The 22699-nt window shown below is 50.8% G+C and overlaps 1 protein-coding gene across 1 annotated transcript in view; it reads left to right on the top strand.

Annotated features, from left to right (window-relative positions):
* LOC106112062 (collagen alpha-1(I) chain-like) overlaps nucleotides 1–22699 on the top strand; it is a 90625-nt gene that overhangs the window by 258 nt on the left and 67668 nt on the right.

The raw sequence follows: 22699 nt of genomic DNA, 5'->3' as shown, positions 1-22699 counted from the left end.
GCCGGGCCCCCCCCCCGGGAGCGGCCAGCGCGGCTGGGATCCCCCCCGACAGCGGGTTCCCGCGGGGATGCGGCAGGGGACACCCCCCACCCCCACCCCCTGCAGCCCCGGCATCGCGGCCGCGCTTGCTTTGAGGGCACAAAGGCTTCCCACAGCTGCCGCTGGCATCCCCCGGGGGCTGCGGGGGGCTGCCCCCCTCCAGACGCTGGGAAGGGCTCTCTTTGGGGGGCTCAGTGTGGCATAAGGGTCTCGGCGGCAGGGCTGGAGCAGGGCACGGTGTCCCTGCTTTCCAAGGGATGGTGTCCCTCTTCTTGCAAGAGCAGAGCAGCCAGACTTGCTGGAGCTTGTGCATGGCTTCTCCGATGTGTAATATAACATAATGGGCTTGTGTGTGCCACAGCTGGAGCTATTCTTCTATCTGGGGCACTGCAGCACGTCCCCATGTCCCTCCTCTTTCCCCGCTGCGGCCAGTCACTGAGTCATGAAACTTTTGGGTATGAGAAGTCCTGCCCCTCCCTGTGGCAGGAGCCCCCAGCCGGCTCCCACCTGGGGCAGGCACAGGGGGGTTCAGGCCCCTCACCCTATGGAATGGGCCATGGGGCTGGTTTGTCTCATGAAAATGACAAACAAGCTGTTCCCAAAGTTTGGTGCACAGGGCTGGGGCTTTTCCCTGGAAAGTGCTGAGCTGTGCGGGGCATGACAAATACTTTAATAAAGTGACTGTAGAGAAGGATGTTTATTTTGAAGGAAGCACCAACGTTTGTGGTTGCATTTGCACTGTGCTAACACGTATGGGTCCCGGTCAGAGGCAGTGACCCCATGCTCCTGTCCACTGCGCAACCCCCTGCCCAAACCCATCTGTGTTTGAGTGTGCCGGAGGCTTCAGTATGGCTGCATTGGTGGGAATGTGTTTCTGAGAGGGAAACCACTGATTTATCTCACTAGAGCTTAACTCCACTTGAACCTTGGCTCAGAAACAAGGCTGGAATGATGCAGTTCACAGCCTGAGAAACTGAGCTGGGACTTGTGTTCCAGGGGCTGGGACTGGAGCAAAATCCAAGTGGGAATAAGGTGCAGGGGACTGGGGTTGAATTGAGGAACGTGGGAGGTGGTAACTCCCGTGAGGGTATTGGGCTGCGTGGGGAGCAAGGGAGAGGGCAGAGAGGGGTGTCTGCAGCCTGGCGTCTCCCTGGGCACAGCAGGGATGGGGAGAGCTGGAAGTGCCGGTTGGCTGTAGCAGCATTAGGAAGCCACATGCTCGTTATAAGGGTTTATTTCCTTTGGGTCATGGGGCAGCCCTGAGGAAGATTTGACTGAGCGTTGTCCAGGTGTGTGGCTTTACCCTCTGATCACTGCTGCCTGGGCTGGCAAAGGTCACAAGCTTCGGCAGGTTTTCAGGTCTTATTGTGGATTCTGCTGGGCAAGGGGGCACTGTCCTTCAAACGTGTGGGCTTCTCAGGCACTGGTGTAAAACAAGACAGTTCTTTGTGGCCGAGGTTCTTGTTCTTCAGCCAGTCCCTGCTGATGGTGCAGTTTGCTCCAGGGATGGCCTGAGCAGCACAGCTGCAGCATATACCCTCCAGGAGGTGGATGGGGAGCTGGGGGCTGCGGAGCCTGGCTGGCCTTCCTGCCCTCGGAGCTGGGCTTGGCTTTGCAAGCTGGAGCAGTGGCCCGTGGCTGGCCGGGTGCTTTGCATGCTGAGCCCAGAGCAAGTGGGGAATAATTGAAGCAGGGAATGAGCGCCCAAGGAGAGCAGCTAATGACTTCAGGCAGCGGTTAGTTGGTGTGCAAAGCTGGTAAGACCTTGTTGAGGTTGCATGTTCTCTCTGCTCCATGCAGAGGAGAGGGCATGCCGTGCAGCATCTGCAGCACCTTAGGACTGGAAAAAAATTAAGATTCAGTTCTTAGATGGATCCATTAGGAAATTAGGATCTGTCTTCTTTCCTGTCCCCAGCTGAGTCAGATGATTTGTTGATGCCTCCTGGTTCTCTGCTTGTGTTGGAATAGCAAGCAGCTGGTATTTCGGCAGTATCACTGTCATGGGGGTGGCACCATCTCCTCCCTTGTGTCAGGGTGGAAGAGTGGTTTGCATGGGTTGAGCTTGGGCGAGGTCAGTTTATAAGTTCATAAGCCCCAGCTGGGGCTTTGGGTTGTAAAAGCAGGAGGTGAATCCATCTGGGAGGGAAATGGGGCTGTTGCTGTTTGTGGTGGTTGTAGCTGTTACCAAAAGGATGTTTGCTGATGATCTCAGGAGGTGTGAGGGCACCAGAAATGGGTGGGAATTGACTCCAGTACTCTGGGAATGGGGTCTCCATGCATCTGTTCCCTCAGAGCACACCCATGCCCTTTAAGCAAACTGTTTGTGCTGAATCAAATCCATCCCTTGAGCTCTATTCCATGCACCACCCAGAGCTGTAAGCTGGTGTGGAAATGGTGGAGAGGATTTTTATATTTTTTTTAGGGGACCATTATAAGGCAGCAGGTGGGACCTGATCTCCCTGCGATCACTGCTGCGGTTGTGCGAGCTGGTGTGCATGGCACATTGTGCAGGGTAGGTAAAGCCCCAAGGCTGAAGAACTGACCTTGCACCTGTTTTTCCATTGTTTCAGCTGTAACAATTCCTGAGTGAGATGCTTCGCAGCACCGTGGGTCTGTGAAGGTGGGGGCAAGGTGGCACTGGCCGCATTTCTCTGAGTTTGGGGTGCTGTGGGGTTGCACAAGCCCTAGCTGCCTCTGAGCATCCCCCCTCCATGTTCCTGGTGCCCAGATGTGCTGGCACCAGCAGGCACAACACGGGTGTCTCTGGGGCTTTGCTGAGCTCAACCCACTGTTCAGGGGATGCTGTGTTTAAGAAGGAGGGGAAAATGGGAAACCTCCTTGGGGTAGTGGGAGTCCAGTGGCTCCAGGGCCCCTGAGAGTTGTTTTTTCCCCCCGTGAAGTGCAATAACCATAATTGCAACCCGGCCCCACAAAACTCCCCAAATCAACCCAGAAAAATCCCGTCTGGGAACGTGACCCAAAAACGAATGTGCATGAACAATTTGCCATTAATTAAAGCTTAGAGTCACCCAATTAAAATCTGCTTAATTAAGGGATGCATCTGCAAATGCAACGCTTGGCTCCTGCAGATGGTATTTCTTGCTCGAGGGTTGGTGAAAGTAGTCTTTCAGTAAATTATCCTCCTGGAGGTCTGGTACTCCAAAATGTCAAATACAGCATTGCGGAGCAAGGCTCCACAAATCTGGTGTCTTATGCTATCGGGTGCTTGTAATTAGGATGTGTGTGTGGACTTTGTGAACTAAATGTGTAACCTAACATAAATAAGCAAAATCATACATAAATTGTGGTGTGTTAGTACTGTTTGTGTATGTATAGTAGCGTATACTTTATAGATCACATCTGTGTGCATGCATGTGTATGTATATAAAAATGATGGTAGTCTTAACTAGTTTCAAGTCAAATTGCTTAAAAATTCAGAAATACCACATTTGGAGTCTTCATATCATCTGCACTTAACCCTCCAGTGCATGCACATTACTATGGAGTCCTCAATTAGGCAATTATATGGGTTTTGGTTTTTTTCCCCTTTCACAAGATCCTAAACTGTGCATTTAAAATGGCATAAATACAGGGGTCACTGCCCCTATCCCCATCACAGAGAGCATCTGTGCAGCCTTCCCCTGTGGCTGTTTGCCCCTGTGAAGGCTGAGAATGAATGATTAAAACTTCAGAGCTTGTAGGAGTTACAAGGGCCCCCAGACAGACCCTGCCAGTATATTTTTACAATGCAGCTTTTATCTCAGAGGTCCTTCGTGTGATCCTCTTAGCCAAGGTTTTCTGCACCAAAGGATGGAGGGGAGAGCCAGCCTGGCCTTGTTGTGCTTTGGGTCCATTCGAAGGGGGCTGGAAGGATGGATGCAGGGTTGCTGCAGTGGTGAGGTGGTCGGTCTGCTCAACTCCCCTGCAAAAAGAAGAAGCAAAACCTGGAGAATTTGGTGTGGTGTTTTTTGGCCGGGCCTGAAGGAGTGCCTCTGTTTTCCCATGTGATGTGAAAGTTGTCCCATCGTAGCATGGAGGCTTGGAGCGATGGCAAAGCTGGTGTTCCCAGGTGAGCTGCAGTGGGAGGTTGCCCTTGCAGCTGAAAAACACCCCCCTCATCTGAAGTCTGAGTTTGCTGGGCATCAGTTTCCAGCTGTACCTGCTGGATGAAAGAGCCCTTTTCCACCCTAAAATCCTCCTGTTCCTTTGTCCAGGAATTGGAAGGAGGTGGGTAGAGGCAGGAGCCCTTGCTGCTTTCCCTCGGACAAATACAGGTGGCACAAATGCCATCACTTGCACTTGTTAACTCTTGGTTGCTGGGTTGTATCCCCCCTTGCACCACCCTCAGTGCTGGCTTGGGTGTTTGGGGAACCCCAGCCTGGATGTGGCCCCAATTTCCTCTGATATGTCTGGAGGAGAAGGCACTGACCTGGGACATGACACCGCATTTCAGGATGTGGCATACGCTGGAGGTTTTCACACTGCCCCCTCTAAATGCTGCCGTCCCACCTGCTTCTGCTTTCTTCCTGAGGTGATGGTGACACACTATGCTTATGGCAAAGCCGTAAGGGACGGGACCCCGGGGTGCAGGGACACTGGGGGGTGTGCATGCACAGAGCTGGTACTGGTCCTTGGGCTGCTGTATCCTGACAGCTGCTGTGATGATGCTTTTTGTTGTGGTGTTTGACTTTGCCGAACTTGAACTGTTTGGATTGAAGAGTCTTTCTGTTATATGTCTGTCTCATGCTGAATTATTTGAAAAATTTCAGCCAAAACTGTCCAGCAATTCCCAGGATCCCTGTCTTCAGTGTGTATTTGTATTCCTGTAAGCTGGAGCACAAACTTGAAGTTTGGCAGCAGCCCCATGAGAAATCCTTCCAGATTAGACCAACTCATAAAATCTTAAACCTTTCCATGAGCAATGGGCCATACAGAACCTAATTTCCTAAAAACTCTCTCTCCCTGTCGATTTATTTTTTTTAAGTGCCCACCTTCTCTGCGCCAGCAGGTCTGGATGCGGCCCTGGGTGGGCTCTGGCACTTGGCAGCCCATGTCCCCATGCGTGCCACCACCTGCCTTGGCACCAGGGATGCTCATGCTGCTTGCACCTCTATTTTTTTGCACGTAATGGGTGGAAATCATTACATTTCAGCTCTAATGTACTGAGAAAGGGCTTCAAGGGTGCATAAGTGCTCTTTCTTAGGGGAAGGTTTTTCTAAAGGAGAAGGAGAATGGATAGCCTGTACGCTGCAGGTTTACAATCACATAAACTTACCAGGAAGTTGAGCTGGATGATAGAAGCATCACACCTGTGGAAAAATAAACAGTTTGAACTGGGCTGTGCACTGTTACGCCTAAACTGGGGCCTGCTCTTGTTGAAATACTGACAGGAGCCTCGCTGCTCTCCCGGGCAAAGCCCGGTGCCGGCAAGCAGCTCCAGCTCCTGGCGCTCAAGCCAAGACTAAGCCAGACTGGTTTTAAGTTTGCTTCCAGCAAGGTGGAGGGGTCCTGGGGGGTGGATGCAGGGTCTGGTGTGAGAAGCAGCTCGGGGTGGCTCTCCCCACCACTTGCCTCCGGCAGGCTCCCAAAAGGCTCCTGATTTCTCGCAGGGGGAACGGCCATCTGCTCCTGGTTGAGGTCCTGGCTGTGCCGTGGGGGCTGACGTAACGTTCCACCGCTGGGCGAGGAAGCCAGAGCTCTTTGTCTATGTTCAGTATGTGCTATATATATCCACAACATTAATCTTCTCTTTCACAAACCCTGTAGTCATTGTGGGGCCATGGGCTGGTGTTAAGCCTGTGTGGGCAAGGGATGCTGGCTGTGCTACCACTACCACAACCACAGTAGCTGCGAACGGTTAGGGCTGAGCCTCCAAGGAGAAGAGCTGATCCACTGATCACTGTGGTGTGGGGGGTCATTCGTTCCTCTGGGGGTTTGGGTTTTTTGAGGCTTCTTTGGGAAGGAAGGCTCAGGAGCCCCTTTGGAGAGGTGGATATCACATAGCTGGTGGGGACTCTTGGGTGCTGGGGGCTCGGTCCTCAGGGTCATAGCTGGGTGCAGGCTTGGGGCTTGGCTCCACAGGGTGTGAGGAAGGAGCCCTCCTCTGCAGGGATGCCCTGGCAGCTGGGAGGGTCTGTACTGGTGGGGCAGCTCTTGCCCAGGCAGGCAGGGAAAGGGTCTCTCTATGCTCCTGCCTGCCAACCGCAGCAGCGTTTCAGGGGACAGGTGCGAGCACAGAAACCTCCTTTCCTTCAGCTAGAAAGAGAACAGGTGGCTGTTCGCCCCTACCTACTATCCCATAGCATGGTTTGTGGGCTATTTTTTTTCATGTCCTTTGCTCCCTATTTTTAAATGAGCCAGGTTGGGTCTGTCCCCTTCCTTCACAGCGCACAGCAAGCGTGGGAGAGCTCAGCGAGAGGCTGACCATCCTTGGCTCTGCGGGCTGCATCATGGGGTGTAGCAGCGCAGTGAGATCTGGTGCTGCCATGAGCTCTGCTTCACTGGGGGCAGACGGAGGCATTGGCAGGGGGAAGTGCTTCCTGATCACCAGCTGTGGCAAAGGGACTCCTTGTCCCTGTTGTTCCTTCATTGTGCAAAGGCTTAATTCAACCTGCAGCCCCTGTGACAGAGCAGTCAGCTGAAAAGCTTTGCTCCCTTGTGGTCATCAATTAAGAAAAAAACCTCTCTAAGACTTAAGCAACCTCTTCCCCTGCCTTTCCCACTCCCAGAACTCAAGGGAGCAACACAGTGACAAAAATCAGCTTCTGTTTAGGGCACGTCAAGCTTGACAGTGTGTCTCTGTCCCACAATGATGGCAATTAGTGCAGCACTAATTACCCACATGGAACTTTGCCTAGCTCTCCCATCCTTCCTGGCAGTGTAATTCCTGCAGGGTTAAAGGCCACCTCAGGTCACATCAGGCTGATCCTGGTGCTGCTGGGGACAAGGGTGCCCGGGCGCGCAGCTGTTGGTGCTGGCTGGGTTGATGGGATGCAGACAGCGGGATGGGGGCTGCAGCAGCCCCTTGCCCTGCGACCATGAGTCTCCTTGTTTCTTTGCCACAGTGGTTTCACAGACAGCTTGCAGCATCTCTGCAGGACGGAGCAGCAGTATTTGCTGTGATGAGATGGATTTGTTTTCCCTGGTATCTTTTCCTGCTCCTCCCTGCCCAAGGTGCCTGCTGGGGGACAGCATTTGGGAAGGGGCAAGGAGACCCAAGGTGACACGATGGCTCTCCATGAGCAAAGCTGCCTCTGGCACTTCCCCTTCCCTGCTCACTTCCAGCAGCCCTGATGCCTTCTGCAGGTGTCCCCCCGGCATGCAGGAGGATGCAGGTGCACTGTGGCCAGCTTCCTTCTCCAGGAAGGACAGACCCAACTGTTTCAGTCTCTCCTCACAGGCAGGTTCTCCAGCCCCTTGATCATCTTCAAAGCCCTCTCTATTTTCTGCCTCCCCTCCCATCAGCTGCTTGGTGGCCAGGGCTGGATGATGTGCTCCACAACAGCCTGCCAAGGCCATCACCCTGTTGCAAGCCCTAAAATTTGCCTTGGTTCCTCCTCTAAAGCTCATGGGAGCTGCAGTGGGGAATTCTTGCTGCAGGAGTTTTTGTTGGGGAAGGTAAATGCGGAGCTGCTTGTGGAGCCCCCCCTTCTGCCTTTCCATGGGGGTTCACTCCCCGGAGAAGAGTGTAAAGGGGTGGTTAATTAATGAGGTTTCAGCCCGGGCTGGTCTGCTTGGGGTTTGGGGAGGGCTTCTGAGGCCGTTCAGCCAAGCTGTGCAGTGCAGTGGGGGAGCAGTTGTGCTTGGTTCCCAGTCGCCACGGGCAGCAAGTGAGCGGCGATGGCTGCGCCAAAACTGCTCTTCACCCTGGCGTCCTTTTCAATGCTGCAAGTTGTCAAGTCTTTCTGCCAGTGTTGCCAGTCCAAAACATTTTAAGAGTTTGTCAAGGGACCCAATAATTCTTTCCTGAATATCAAGACATAGATACACGCTTCTGTGCTTATTTCTGCAGGAAGAAGGTTCATCAATCCGCTTTTTAGAGCAGAAGGGGAGTTTCTGCCCAATTCCCATGGCTTCCAGAACTGGGGCTCAGGGAAGGCTCCAGCCTTCACTGGGTGATGAGCACAAGCTCACTGGAGCTGCTGTGCATTATTGAATAACCGAGCGCATTAAGGGCTTCGCCAAGCAGTCAGTTTGCACAAGACTTTCTCAGAAGCTTCACACTGGCGTTAGCACAAATACCCCTCTGTTAACACTGCATCGTCCTGCCCGGAGCAGGTTCATCCTCAGGTGCTTCTCCTCCAGGTCCCTCTCAGTGTCTGCAATGAGGAGCAAGAAGTAATTGACCCTTTCTAGACACATGGCTTTCTTTTTAGGCTTACTGTCCTTTTCCTTTTGTTTTTTAAAAAAGGGAAGGTGTTAGTGCAGACCATGCAGCTTTGTGGCTCCCAAGGCAAAGGGAGGCAGCTGGGGTTTTCTAGAGGTGTGATGCCCTTTGGGATCGGGGTGTACCTAAAATTGGAAAGATGCTTGTACTAGACTCTGTCTGAAAAATGCCTGTGCTGATCTGAGCATGCATAGCATCTCCCATGGCAGCTTGGCCCACAAGGGCATTGTTACTGCTTTTTTTTTTTTTTTTTTTTTTTTTACACAGTCAAGTTCTTCATAAATTAGTTCATTATTTGAAAGATGGGAGTGATTAGTAAAAAAACTGGCAGAAAATGGAGATGTGTTGGGAAGGGAATCTGGCCCCAAACATCAGAGCTGGCTGGAAACATTTTCCCCCATGTCTTTCCAGTGTGTTTGCAACACGAAAATGCACTTTCGGCACTTGAGATGCTGAGATTTTCCTACATAAAATTTTCCCTTAGAATAATTTGTAGCTTTTCCATTGAGAAAACGAAAATAGGATATTTCACTGCGGAGCAGTTTAACCCCAGTAAAACCAGTTACCCCTTCCAGCTTGGAGCAGTGGCTGCACACCTCAGGTGATAGGAAGTCTCCTTTCCTCGGGATCTGTCATCCCACCCTGCTTCTCCTTCCCCATCCCAGTCCAGGAGAGTGGGTCCGTTCATCCTGGGAACTAACACAGCTCTGCAAGGCGATGCAGGTCAATACTAAGCTCCCTCCAACTGAAATAAGATAGTCCATTTCCAAATATCTCGTTCAAATTGTTTCACTTGGGAAGAATGTCAGAATTCCTTTTTTATCGAAAACGCCTCAGTGAACTGCCTGGTGACTTTAAGACATTCCTTCCCCTTCTCCTTCCTAGCTCCACGCATTTTTTCTCTGCTCTGAAACCAGACAGATGGAGCAGGGGTATTTCAGTGCCTGATCATAACCACGCGTGGAGGCAGCGGTGGAAATACTGGCGTCTCCCTAGGCTGGGATTTCTCATGTCTGCTGGAGTTGCTGAGCGCCGGGGGCTCACCAGGCTGGGGAGGGCTGAGCTTCGCTCGCCCCTGCTGCCCCAAAGGGTGAACTCTGAAATATCGCTGCAGCCACTTGCATAAGGTGCTTCACATATTTCCCCGGACAGTCTCGCAGGGTAACAAAGAGCTAATGCGCAGATTTGGTGCTGGGGATGAGTTGGGGCAATGCGTCTGGTGGAAAGAAAGGGCCAAACCTCCTGTAGCTCGTGTCACCCTCACGGCTTCTGGCCCTGCTTTGGGCAGTTCGTGTGGTGCTTTTCCCAGAGGCTGGGCATTTGCCATTCAGTGTCCCAGTAACCTTCCTGCCACTGAAAAAATCTGGGCAGGAGATGCTGCTGCCGAGAGCAGAGTTGTGGGCTGAGGCTGAAGCACAACACCATGGGGTGTAAGCTCATTCCCAGGGTGGCGGGAATCTTTCCATGGGCATATAGCCTTCTGTCCTGCTCTAAGGAGTCCCATAATCTGCATTTATTGTCACTTGAGAACTCTGCTTAGTGGTAGGGGCTCAGCCCTGCGGATGGGACCTGCTGCTGCAACACGTGGTGTTCCTGCTTGTGTGTGGTGACTCCATATGGCAGGTGTGCAGTTCGTCCCCTTCTGCACTTGCTGTGGGGAAATTATAGGGGTTGGGCACAGGTCAAACAGATTTACCCCAGGGAAAACAGTTGATTTTTGTTACTTTCACCAGAGTGCAAATGAAAATCAAATTTTATTTTTATTTTTTTGTCTTCTAAAATCATTCAAATAGTAGTTTCTATTATCTTAAAGAAAGATAATCAACTTTTATTTGTTGAAAGCTGACTACCCTCACGACTAGCATTATGCAGGGGTATGCTTCCCCAGTTGCAGAAGATGGGTGTAAGTTGATACATTGAGATAAGACATAAAATATTTCCATCGGGACTTGGAGAAATAGGAGAAGCATGTAGGTAATACATTGCAGAGACATCTTAAAGCACTTCAGTCCCGAACTCACCCGTGACAGATGTAGGGATAATCTCTCCTGCTGCTATACTGCAGCTCTGCAGGAGGATGCAGCTGATCCTTACCGCAGCAGCAACCGTTTAGAGCTGGCAATGAAAACCAGGAGGTCATGGTGGGAGGATGGTTTAGTGCGGAGAAGGGCAGGGGGTCTTCCACACCAGCTCACCTGGATGGTTTTGATGGGAGAAGCTGGTCTAGTATCCCTCCCTCATTCTGGGGTGGTTGCTAAATGCCTGGTGTCCGGACCTCTTTCTGTGAAGGCTCTGAGCTGACATCTCTTTGCAAGACGAAATGCAGCCAGGCAGCAATGTTCCATTAGCTCCTCTCTTTCTCTCTTGTTTTTTTAAACCTGCTAGACATGATGTTTTGAAGCAGTGCTGTTTTTTTGCCAGCTTGCTGTGTCTCATCCTTATGCATTCCCTCTCTCGCTACTCCTGTCAGTGCCAACATTTATGCCATTGCAGTTTCAGCAGAGCGCTCTGGTTTAGAATGGAGAAACACGGGAGTTGATGGGCTTGCTTGGAGCAAATCCCACCAGCTGGGGAGAATGCCGTGTTGCAGTGCAAGAGCTGAGGGTGACACAACTCACCCCTGAAAACTGTAAATTGGAAGAGGTATTCAAAGTAACCCCAGGCATGAAGACCTTGGAGTCGTAGGGTGAGGGTGGGGGGTGAGGAGAATTTATTGGGGTATTTTGTATGTGGGACCCAGACCTGGTGTGTTATGGGGCATTTCTATGCCTCTGTACTAACAATTAAGTGTGTGTATACTTAAGATTGAGTATGAGTACATGCTACAGGTTAAGTATGGCTGTTCAGAGTGAAAAAGGTAAATTTTGTTACTACTTTTTCTGCTTTGCGACTGCTGAGCCTTTGTTTCTAAGCCACATTTTCCTGGTAGCTTCCACTGGGAGTGGGAAATGCTTTACTGAAGAGGCAGGTTAAATGAGTTGCCATCCAATGAAGGCATCTGCTGCACAGAAGTGAAACCTTTGGTTTGACAGAGTTGCCTTATTAATATTTTCTTAAAGCCCTCAAATGGATCAATTAAACAGCTGGGTTTTGCCCGTGGAAATGCTGGTCTTTGTTTTGGCAGGTGGGAATGTACCAGGCCTGAGTGAGATGTTCTGTAATGAGAGCTATTAAAAGGTCATTAGCGATGCAGAGGGGTTTTGAAGTTAGATCTCACTTTCCGGCAGCGAGCTTTGTGTGAGCAGATTTTTAACAATCCCTGTGATTTTTTTTCTTCTTCTTTTTTTTTCCTTTTCCCCTTACTGGAGCATTTCAGCTGTTTTAATTTTGAAGGTGACAAACTAAAAGATTTGGGTGAGAGAAGTGAGAGGAGACAGACCTAGTCTCCATCATGCCACATGGTCCTCCTTGTCCTGGCCAGTGACTAGGGGACACGGATGCAGAGATTTAACTGAACTGCAAAGAAAGAGGGAGAAAGAGAGAAAAACAGTGGATGCACACTCTGTATGTAAAGTTTGAGTGACTTAAAGAACAGCTTTTTGGTAGGATGGCCTCACTGTCCCACATCCCTTGGAAACTCCTGCCTGTGCCTGGGTCTAGCCAGCTCCTTGGTGCCTGTCTGGTGTTTTCCCCATGGATTCTGTAACAGAGGGTTGAACGCAGCCAGCACCGTGGCACAGAGATGCTTTGTGGTGTGAGTGCCGGAGATTTTGCAGGAACTCAGTGGCCACTATCAGCTGGTTGTGGGGTCTCGCTTTCTTCCAGGACAGGGTGGTTGGTGTAGGAACCTTCATTCCTGGCAGCACATGCAGAGGTCTGGTTTGATTCCATGAAGATTGTGTTTCTGCCTTGTGGCCTCAGAGCAAAGCCAGACAACCGAGCCCTGAGCTCCCTACCACAACTTAAATGAAAAATTGCACTATTTGTTCCTGTTTCATGTCAATAACTGCAAGGTTTTGTACTCATCTGGGAGGAGGGAAGGGCCTGAGCTCCTCACACAGGAGTGTTTGAGCAAGACATCAGCCTTGGGGAGATTGTAGATCCTGTGCTGAGCCCTCCCATGCTCCATAGGCAGCTGGAAATTATCCCCAGCCTTCCCACTGATGTGCTCTGTTGCAGAGACAAAAGCAAAGCAGCTCGCAGCTGCCCCAGACCTGCTGCTTCAGCTGGTACAGAGGAGGAAAGTGCTCCTTCTCCCTTGCCAGTGGGAAATGCATGAGGGTGAGCATGTGTTTAACACACACACACACCCAGCTGTACGTCACCGCCAGGTGTTTTCTAGTTGCCATACAGTCTGAAACGGCTTTTGGCGTTAAATCCCTCAGGGCTGAAGTCCACTTTGATGGCTATAAACTGGATGCTGCAGTTGTCAGGCAGGTCAGTGCTTGCCCCTGCTCCCTTGGCTGACTTGAACGTGGACGAAAGGTGGGGGTTCCTGGGCTGGCTGCTCACCCCTGACCTGCTCCCAGCCTCCAGGAAGAGCTGCTGATCCCAGCTTGCTGAGGATGAGCCACAGCGGTGCCCAGCTCCCTGTGTGTCTGTGGCTCATGGAAGCGAAAATCACCCTGCTCAGGCTAGGCAGGTCTTGCAAAGCCGTGCTTTAACGGCGGAGGTCCACGATGTTTCCCTCCTTTGCAGGATAAACCTTTAAGCTGCTAAACTTGCTTTGAGCAAAACCTTCCTTTGGTGGGTCTTTCTAAGGAGATCAGGCGCCTGCTCAGGGTAGGCAATTTTCTGAATCCTTATTAATGGGTTCATTTTATAATGCCTCTCTCATGGTTTTCCTCTCCAAATGAGTAGACTTTGGGGAATCCTATACCTTCTGCAGTAAAAGTGCTGTTAATTTTCTTCCACAGCTCTGATGGTTTTAGTTTTAACCTCCCACGTTAGCTGTAATAACCCATATGTTGATTGTATACATTATTCGAGTTGCTGCTGGCCTACCTCAAAGTTGGGTTGTGGTCAGGTTTCAGTTGCTGGTAGGACTTTAAATCCAGATGAGATGTTTTTCCTAAAGGAAAAGATGTTTTTCCAAATTCAGCCACAGCTGTTGGTGTTAAAGTAGGAGTTAAGCTGGAGATCTGCTTTGGCATGTTCTTTGTAGGACACCAGATCACAGTGGTTTGGGTGGTTGGGGTTTTTTTCTGTCTTGAAAATGCATAAATAGGAGCAGATCCCATGCTCAGTGACCAGTTTCGTACTGTTTGATGGATGCTGAGCAAAAGTAACCCAAGATTAAATTAAAACAGCAAAAATGCGGTGCCTCACTGTTCATCCCTGGCATACATGCTTTAGAAGGCAGTACTTAGAAGTCGTGTCTTGTGATTTAACTATTTAGATTTTATATTTTTCTATCTCAAATATACCAGGCAGTCATGGTTCTGGGTGTGACTGTACTCCAGAAGCGCTACTTGTGTCACCTGGGTAGTTGCTTGCTGCTCTCTGGAGCTGGGCTGGTGAGAAATCAAGTTTTATGGCTGTTGAGATATTGCAAGTCAGTTTAATATCACATGCAGTGGCAGGAGGTGTATCACCCACATCCAGGAGTAGGAGATTGTCATAGCGTAATTCACGTTGGAAGAGACTTCTGGAGATCACGGAGTGCAGCCCCTTCTCGAAGCAGGTCCATCTAGACCCAGCCACTGAAAGGGCCACCTGGAGATGACAACTGCTGGGTGATCATTTGCCTGTGGAGGCATGAGTGGCATTTCCAAAAGTGTTCCTTTGTGTCTGGGCTCTTATTTCTGGTCTGTGTAGTCTGGTTTAGTTTAACTTGGTCGTGAGCCTTGGAAAGAAGTGTCTGGGGTTACGTCAGAGACTGCAGCTTTCTTCTTTCAAGTACAAGGAGCCAACTGATACTTGAATGAGCAAGGGGAAGGGGAGACGAAGCTGACATGCTCCAGGAGGTCCCAGGGTATGGAGGTAGCTCCAAGCCTTGTCAGTGTGTGGGAATTTTCCCACAAAGAAGGGAAGGAGGAGAAGGGAAACATCAATAGCTGGAGACTGATCCTAAACTAGGAGGTTGCAGCTCTCCCGGAGGCATTAAAGCAACGCAGGAAGGAGCATCCCGGGTGTCCCAGCATGTTGTGCTGCTCTGCCTTCTCCCCAGTCTTTCATTTCAGCCAAGGGACCCCTATGCCTTGCAGCTTCCTCCCTCTCCTGAGCCAAACGTGTGTAAATGTGGCCATCAATCCCACTCTGGATGGTTTTTACACACATAGGCTGGTATTTCCTCCCAGCTCCCTCTCCCCCTTGCACGGCCCCTTCACAAAGAACGGAGTCAGGCATCGCTCATGACCTTGACCTCCGAACCTCTCCTCCCCCTCCTCCCAAAATGTGAAGCATCTGGCAGGCATGTGCTGCCCGGCTGCTTGGTGGGGCTGGTGGAGCTGCCGTGATGTTACACAGCCTGTGGCTTGTCTCCAGGCTCCCTTGCCCTGCTCATCCTTTTGGGACATGTTTGCTTTGCAGCCCCGGAGTGGTGCTGCTCCTGGCTTGGTGGCTGCTGTTGGGGAGGCCCTGCACCTAAAAGTGATCCCTAAGAAAAGGGGTGGCCCATGCATCCCTTCTCCTTTCGTGTTGCTCAGAAAACGTTTCCTCCAGTGAAAGGGTTTGGTGGCTGCATTGCAAGTTATTGAGGGTTTGACCATCACAGAGCAAGGAGTGATCTAGAATGACTCCAGCCTGTGAAGAGTGAGCCAGATCTCCTCTTGGTTCCTGTGTGCTCCTGGCTCCCAGCCAGGGAGCTCAACGGGAGTTCTTTTTAGGGGCCATTTTGAAGAGGAAACCAGCTAGTTCTCGTTAATCTCTTCCCGGTGCCTCCAGCAGCCATGGTGTGGTGTGGTCTGGAGCTTCAGACTGACACAAAGATACCCAGATGTCTTGTCCCCTGACCATGGTGGGGTCCTCTCCTGCCGATGCAAAGGGAAGGGGAAAAGAGACTCCCCCTTTTCCATGGGTGGATCTGGGTGCTGGGGCTGGTTCATCCGTCCACAGAGCCAGGAGGTCCCTGAAGTGCTCCCCATGGGCAGGAGGCCAGGGCACCCCTGCACTGTGCAGCGCCATGAGGCAGTGGCGGTGCTTTGGGCAGGGAGAGGTGGGGTCGTCATCATCAGGTTGTGGGGGGTCCCACTGGGGCTGGTCCTCCCCCAGAACCACTCTCTGGTGGTGTCGGCAGGGGCAGGCGATGCATTTCTCTCTAGGATGGCTCACTGCAACGTGAGTTCCCATGTCTTGCATCTGTGGGGCCAAGCTGTGAGCGCGGTTGGTGCTGTCGGGGGGGAGGCTGGGGCTGGGCACGGGTGCTGCCGTGGGGAGATGGAAGCTTTCATCAGGGCTGGGATGTGGTGGCTGGACAACGGCTTCCTCTTGGCGGTGTGGATGGGCTGGGTGGTTTTCTGGCTGGATTGAGGGACTTCTGGCTTTAAAAATAAAAATAATACGAAGTTTTAAAAGAATAAATAAAATTCACCTCTGAACCTTCGCGTTCAAGTTTTCATGTTTGAACCGTTAGCAGTCAGATTTTCCAAGCTTTTCTCTATAACTGTGAGGCTCAGGAAGCTTAATTACAGAGGGATTCAGATCTGTTAATGAGTCCAGCATCTGGAGCATTAAGTCTTCGTCTGCGTCAGCAAGTAGCGTGCTCCACCAAAAGCAGATCTGCAGAGCAGCGGGTCCAAGGCCCCTGTGTCCACTCTATTATGGGTCCTGTGGTTTTTACCTTGAAATGGTCTTGGATTTTCAGTGCCCAGGATACTCTCCATGTTGGAGAACATCAAATGTCCTCCACAGCACTTCTCCTGGCTCAGTGTCACCAGAAAGGTGTCCGTTTGTGCAGTCCAAGGCTGCTCTGAAGTAGAAGCTAAAGCACAATGTGGGGGTGGTTGGGGTGTTTGTTCATCCTGAAATGCCTTCCTGATCCTAATTAAAGCAACTTGTGCACTGGTGGGGTTTTTTTTTTTTATTTGCTATGTTTATTTTCCCCCTTCAGAAACAGTTTGCAGAAGCATGTTGTGAACACGTCTCCGCTGCAGCTCGGTAGAGCGTGGAGTAATGCTGTCCCAAGGGAGCCCTTCTCAGCCTCCTTTTCTGAAGGAGCTGGGAAGTGTGGAGGTCCCCGCTGCACGCTTGGGTCTTTAAAGCAATGCGAGGATGGCAGAGCTAGTTTTCAAGCCACCTCTCATAATCTGCATTAAGATTTGCTCCGGACTTGTGAATCTGAAATGACAGAGAGGCCCCTGGCCCTGGGCTCCCTCCCGCGTGTGACTGTGACTCACGGTGCGGTGACAGACGTGCTCTGGCTTGTAGGCGTGCTCTGTGCTGGTGGAGTACACGTGCAGCACGTGCGCGGCTCCCTCAGCGGTGGAATCGCTCCTCCACTGGAACCTGGCGGCAGTGTCAGGGTGCTGGCTGGTGCTGCCCGTGGGGTGCCCCATCCTGGGGCTGAGCCCCCCCCCCCCCAAAGCACTGCCTCAGGCACTCTCCACCCAGCGAGATGTGAGAAATGAACCCTGCTCTTTTTCACAGCACACAGTTGCCTTTTCCCTGCTTTAATCTCCCCAAATGTGTTTTTGTTTCATTTTTATATTCCTTTCAGGCCTTCGCTGGAATTCCCACAGGGCCCAGGCCAAGCGGGTAGGAGATGCTGATTGGAAACAGAATAGCGCTGGAAGTAACCGAGATAAATGGCCTGATAAAACAGCAGGAGCCTGGCTGATGTGCAGGATCAGCATGGGACTGTCCTTGTCCCTTCCTCCCTGCTTGGAGACATCCTGAGCCAGCCAGGAACCAGCCCACTCCCATTAATTGCTCCATCTTTTTTTTTTTTTCCTCCTTCTCTTTTTTAATACCAGCGTACAAACATTGCTGTAGAGAGCAGGGGTCAATGCAGCTCAAGCTTTGGCTCATAAGCACCCTGAGCCCCTCTGGTGGGGTTGTGCGTGGTGAGGTCTTGGTCCATTCCTGCTGCTTTACATGCCTGCCTGTATAGGAGAGTTGGCTGCCAAGAAGGGGATGGGCATCAAGGTTTTCCGTAGCATAAAGGCATGCATGTTGCTCTGCTTGGAAAAATGAGTTGGTTTTTCTTCTTATCTCAAGCCTAAAAGTGGATTAAGCGTGTAGGAGAGTAGATGTCTTTTTTGAAGCCTGTAACATCAACAGTTGCCATATCAAAGACAGCGCAAGAACTGCTTGCTCAAAGCACGGTGCTGTAATCAGGAGATTAATGACGTCTCAGGGTGCTGGTTGCTGTGGCGTTTAAAGCAATGCCCTGGCTTTGTCGCTTTTGTAGCTCTTTCTGCAGTCGAGCAGAGCAAAGCTTCAGCTGTAGCTCCTCAAGGACCCCCATGCCCCCACCAGGGTGTTTCTCTTTAGCTTGAATGACAGTTTGCTGCTGAGCACTGTGTTGCCCAGGTCTGGCAGCCATCCCTCCTTCCCTGTCCCCTTCCTCCGTGGATTTCTGTGAAAAAGTAACTGTCCGTTGCTCTTTCTCCAGGAGGGATTAGCACCCACAGAGCTGCCCGGCGCTGGCCGATCTCTCCTCCAGTGACAGCCCAGCTCTTGTAGGCACTGACCGCATTGCACCCATGCAGCTGTGTGCCATCGGGCTCGCCGTGCCTTAAGGTGGTGATGACAGAAGGGTAGGACAGGCTCTTGAAATGTAGGAATCAAATATTTTAGGGAGAAGAGGTGTCTGACCCCAACCGTCCTGCACCTTAAGGCAGCATCCTGGCCCCTTGGCTGCAGCAGGGAGGGAACAGCTCCACTGACTTTGTAGATCTGTGATTTGCTCTTATGTTTTATAGATTTTTATAGTGAATTAATATTAAGTATTTAGGGCTGAACTGATTCCTTAAAGTTTATTTTGCGGAAGTTTTGGTGGGAAAGGTACAGCTATTGAAGCCAATTCTACTTTTCATGTGATTTTTCTGTTTGCTTCGCTTCCAAACTGCAAAAAAAAAGAAGGAAAGATGCTTCTTCATGTAGTTCTTCTGCTCGGGGAGGACTGAAGTGTGCTGCAAAGACTGGAAGCACTCTTGGTGGATAAATCTAGCAGGTACTGCTGGGATTAGACAGGAAAGTAATGTTCCTTGTCCTTAGGAAATACAGGGTGAGAGTGAGAGCAACCATCTCGTGGTGTCTGGAGCACACCAGCCTCAGAGAAGTACTTGTACCTTCACAGAATTTATTCTTATTAGGGATATTTTTGGGAGAGCATAGAGGAGCCGAGCCATGCTGTGGCAGGGGGTTGTCCATGTCTAAGGAGCTTACAGGTGAGCTGTGGAGAGGGTTTTTGGAAGTATAGGAGACTTAGGTCTGGTGGGATCCCAGTTTCTTAAATCCTGTCCTCCCTTGGGACCATGCTCTCTGCAAAGGCACTGTTGTCAGATGCTTTGCTGCTTGTTCCTGTGCTGGACGTCTGTTCTGGGGTGATCTGGACTTCCTCAGCATGTGCCTGGGAAGAAAAAGCGGTGGAGCCTAGGGTTGGGAAACAGGGGCTTGCCTTTCCCAAGTCAGCTGCGGATGCTGGACATCGGCACTGCCCCTCCCTGGCCCAGGAGCTGTGCGAAGGCGCAGGGGTTGCCTGTCCCACAGGGATGCTGTGCAGATGCCTGAAGCTGTCCTGCCCCTCCAGCATCTCCACACAGTGCCTTGATAGATGTGCCAGTGTAGATGGGTCCAGTAGGCTGCCATGACCGGCCCTGTTCCACGGGATAAACCTTTTCCTTCCCTATCTACCTTCCTCACCCTGCTCCCAGTTTTCCTGCAGAGCCTGGTCCACACTGGCTGAGATCTTGAGCTTCAGGGCTGAGAGCTCCAGGTTGCTGAGGATGGGGGCACCTCTTCAGGAGCTTGCAAAGCCTAGACCCTTTGGGGGTCACTGCCAGGAACAACGTAGAGCCCCCCTGATCTGCAGTGTGTTGTGGCTAACCTACTTGCTGGCAGTAAGATTCAAGGCCAGGTGACAAGGATTGGTTTTCACAAGTTGGGAATGTTTTAACGTCTCGGAAAGAGAAACCTTGAAACCTTCCACCAGAAGGATTTCTCTCACTGTGATACTGGATACAGTATGCAGCTTAAAAAATAATTCCTGGTACTTTGTTTTAGTTTAGCAAACCCTTCTTTTTCAGTCTGGGAAGTTAGCTCATGGGTCTAGCTGCTCGTCTGGTTTTTAATCATTACACAGAGGTGCAGGGCAGTAGCGTAACGCACTGCTCACTTCAGTGATGCTGGAGAGATACTAGGGGGGGGTTATGGGTGAAGCTCATAGGACTAGAGGAGTTCTGGTGGCTTTCAACCTGTGCCTGCCTATAAAGGTGGTCATTGGAGTGGTCCTTTTCACCCCTTCAGAGTACTTTGTGCTAGAGGTGATTTGCAAGTGAGGTGCAATAGAGATCCAGCAAAGTATTTGCCACAGAGATTATCAAACACGGTGCTGGGGCACTAAACCAGAAGATGCATCTATACGTGGGGATGTTCTATAGGAACAGTGAAGTTGAGGGAGGGTGGGCTCAGGTATCGGCTTTGGTGGACCTTGATGAACTTGGTGGAGCCTGAAGCTGAGCTGCCAGTAGAGAGGTGTCTCTTGGTGGCTCGGTGCTGGTGGTGAGAAGGGGGGTAGATGGAGCACAGCTTGTGAAACTGGGTCTAAATCGGGTGAATGATTTCAAATTGGGAAGTGGGAGTGAAATTCAAAAGCATTAAAACAGTTGGTTTTCCTGTGTTTTGCAAAGAAAGCTTTTTGGGGAAATGTGCTGACACCTCAGGGGTTTAAAAACAAAATTTCATTTTCAGTTTCAAACACCTGTCTGTGTTAGTTAACTAAAGTTCACTTGCACTGAGTAAAAGAAAATAAAAAAGCGGTAACTCATCCACAAAGATGAAACCTTTCATTTCTAGGCTGACTCAAAATGACTCATTTTCCTTCTTTTTTCTTTTTTTTTTCTTTTTTAACTCAAATATTGGGAAAGTTTTCAGTTTGACACGAGTTTCTTTCCAGCAATTTCGTTTCACCCTGAGACCTCCCCCACATCCCAAATCCAGCATTTTCTCAGGGTTGTCTGTTCACAGAAGTGGTGCATCTCTAATGAATGTGTTTTCCCCCACTCCAAGGCAGCAGGAGGAATGAAGAGCACATTTTTTTGAAAGGCAGATCCATCCTTGCTGTTAAAACAAGACTCGTCAACTCTGGGGCTCTCCCAAAATCTGCACTCTTACCTGAGGTGGGCTGCACAGAGGCAGCACCCATGGGTGAGCGTGGGTGACCGCCACCTTTCTCAGTTTTACTTGTCGTGAACAGTAAAGGCTTAAAAAATTCTCTCTTTTTTGGTGGAAAACTGAGGGATTTTCCTCTGGGTTCTTCTGCATAAGAAACTCTGTTTTCCTTCCTGGGAAATCCTCTAGGTTAATAAAGAAATGGAAAGAAAGGAAAACTTACTGGAGCTGGGAAGTGGTTCTTAGCGGGTAGGATGCTCCAATGCAACTTTACAAGTAGAAGATAGAGGAGTAGACACAAGCCAGCTGGATGGGATGCTTTTCACAGGGAGGAAGAGGATTTTGAGCTCTGGGGAGAAAACAGGGGTGGAGATCTCCACATCCAGCAACGGGCTTTTGTGTAGAGGCTTGCTGTTGCAGACGTTGACCCATGGCCATGAGGCCATGTCCTCCTTGCAACCTCATCTGTAGATGAAGCTGCAGGAGGCTGCTTCATTCTCTGTGGAGCATCCATGCCCATCCTTGGCCAAGCTCGCTGCCTGCAAACCCTCCTCTGCCCAGGACTGGGCCCCGGCGAGCCAAGGCTCAGCCCGGGGACATGGGGCAGCGGTGCGGGAGGAATGCCTGCTGAGGGAGCTCCAGGAGGGTCAGCCCTCCGCGGAGGTGGTCCAGCGGTGCCTCCATCACAGTCTGGGGTTTGACAGCTTCTCTCCACATGAAGGAAATCCTGATTTATGTTTATTTGCCTGAAGCCTTCTGAGCTGTGGTTCAAGCAGCGTGGGCTCAACCTGACCCGTGAGGCTTTGGTAAAGCGAGACTTTACAAGAAGAGGAGGTCTTTTTGCTTGAGGGTCTCAGGGTCCCTGGCTCTGCAGGTGGCCCTGATGCCTGAGAAAACAGCAGCTCGTGGCATCAAGCAGATTGCCGTGAAACTTGAAGGCTCACAGGCACCCTAAGATGCTTCAGGTGCAAAAATACCAGTGGAGGGGGAGAGGTGGGAGGTGAGTAGCTCTGTGAAACACTGAGCATAACGAACTTGGAGAAGCATTCAGGAATTGAGTAGAGGTTGAAACCACAACAATTCAGTCGTTTGTGCAGGAAAATTGGCAGCCACGAGTGTGGAATGAATCACAAATGTGCACATGTTTTGCCTGAGGTGAATATCAGAGTGCTTTTTGGCTGTGAAATATCAGCTTGTTAGTCTGGGAAACACTCATTTTTAATTTTTTCTTTATTCTTGTGAGCAGCATTGAAGGGAGCATGAGTTGAAGGTCAGGACTGTTGCTCCTGCCCTGCTCTACCCCAGGCTGTGCTGTTGCTGGTACATGAGGCTCTTGTACTTCTTTCTCTCTCTCCTCTCATTCCTGCTCTGTTTCTGCAGATGCCCCGTGGAAGACAATGAGTGGAAGCTCGATAAAACCTCCAGAACATTGCTCTGGATCAAATGAATTTTAATGCCAGGTCACAGCCTGAGCACTGACCCTTGCACCAGTATCCAAATGTGAGGGAAGCAGAAATAGATCCCTGCAAAGCGCTGTGCACTTCACTTGCCTGCAGTGGAAAACTCCATTTAATTAAGTGCGCTGGTACTAATTTTGGGTTGGGCATTAGTCATGTGCTGAGTAATGGGAACTGGTAGAGACACTTGCAAGGCGTGGTGGCAATGCTCAGCTCAGGCAGGTCCAGCACCACAGCCCGGGGCTGTGGCAGACATGGGCTCCCAGAAGCAGCATCGGTTTGTCCCCTCTGTCCCAGCATGGGACCCTTGCTGCTTTGCAGGGAACGCCAGTATCTCTGAAGTGATTAATTGCAGCATGAAGTGGCTGTATTTTAGCTAAGGTCAACCATGCACTGACCTGTAGCTATTCTTTAAAGCAGAAAATGGGCCTTGCTGAACGAAGGCATGTCTAAGAGTGAGTTTCCCTGAGTTAGGGTGGGTTTGGATAGAGATAAAAAGTTTGCCAGATGCTTGTGCAATAGGCAGTCTCCTGCAGTAGACCCTGTGCTCTTGAGAAGAGCAGACAGGAGTTGCCTTTCCCTGCTGGCAGTTGGGACCTCAAGT

Source organism: Falco peregrinus, chromosome 1, assembly GCF_023634155.1.
Source record: "Falco peregrinus isolate bFalPer1 chromosome 1, bFalPer1.pri, whole genome shotgun sequence".
In the NCBI taxonomy this organism is placed as follows: Eukaryota; Metazoa; Chordata; class Aves; order Falconiformes; family Falconidae; genus Falco; species Falco peregrinus.
The sequence above is the reverse complement of the archived record's forward strand: the minus strand, read 5'-3'. Positions and strand labels throughout refer to the sequence as shown.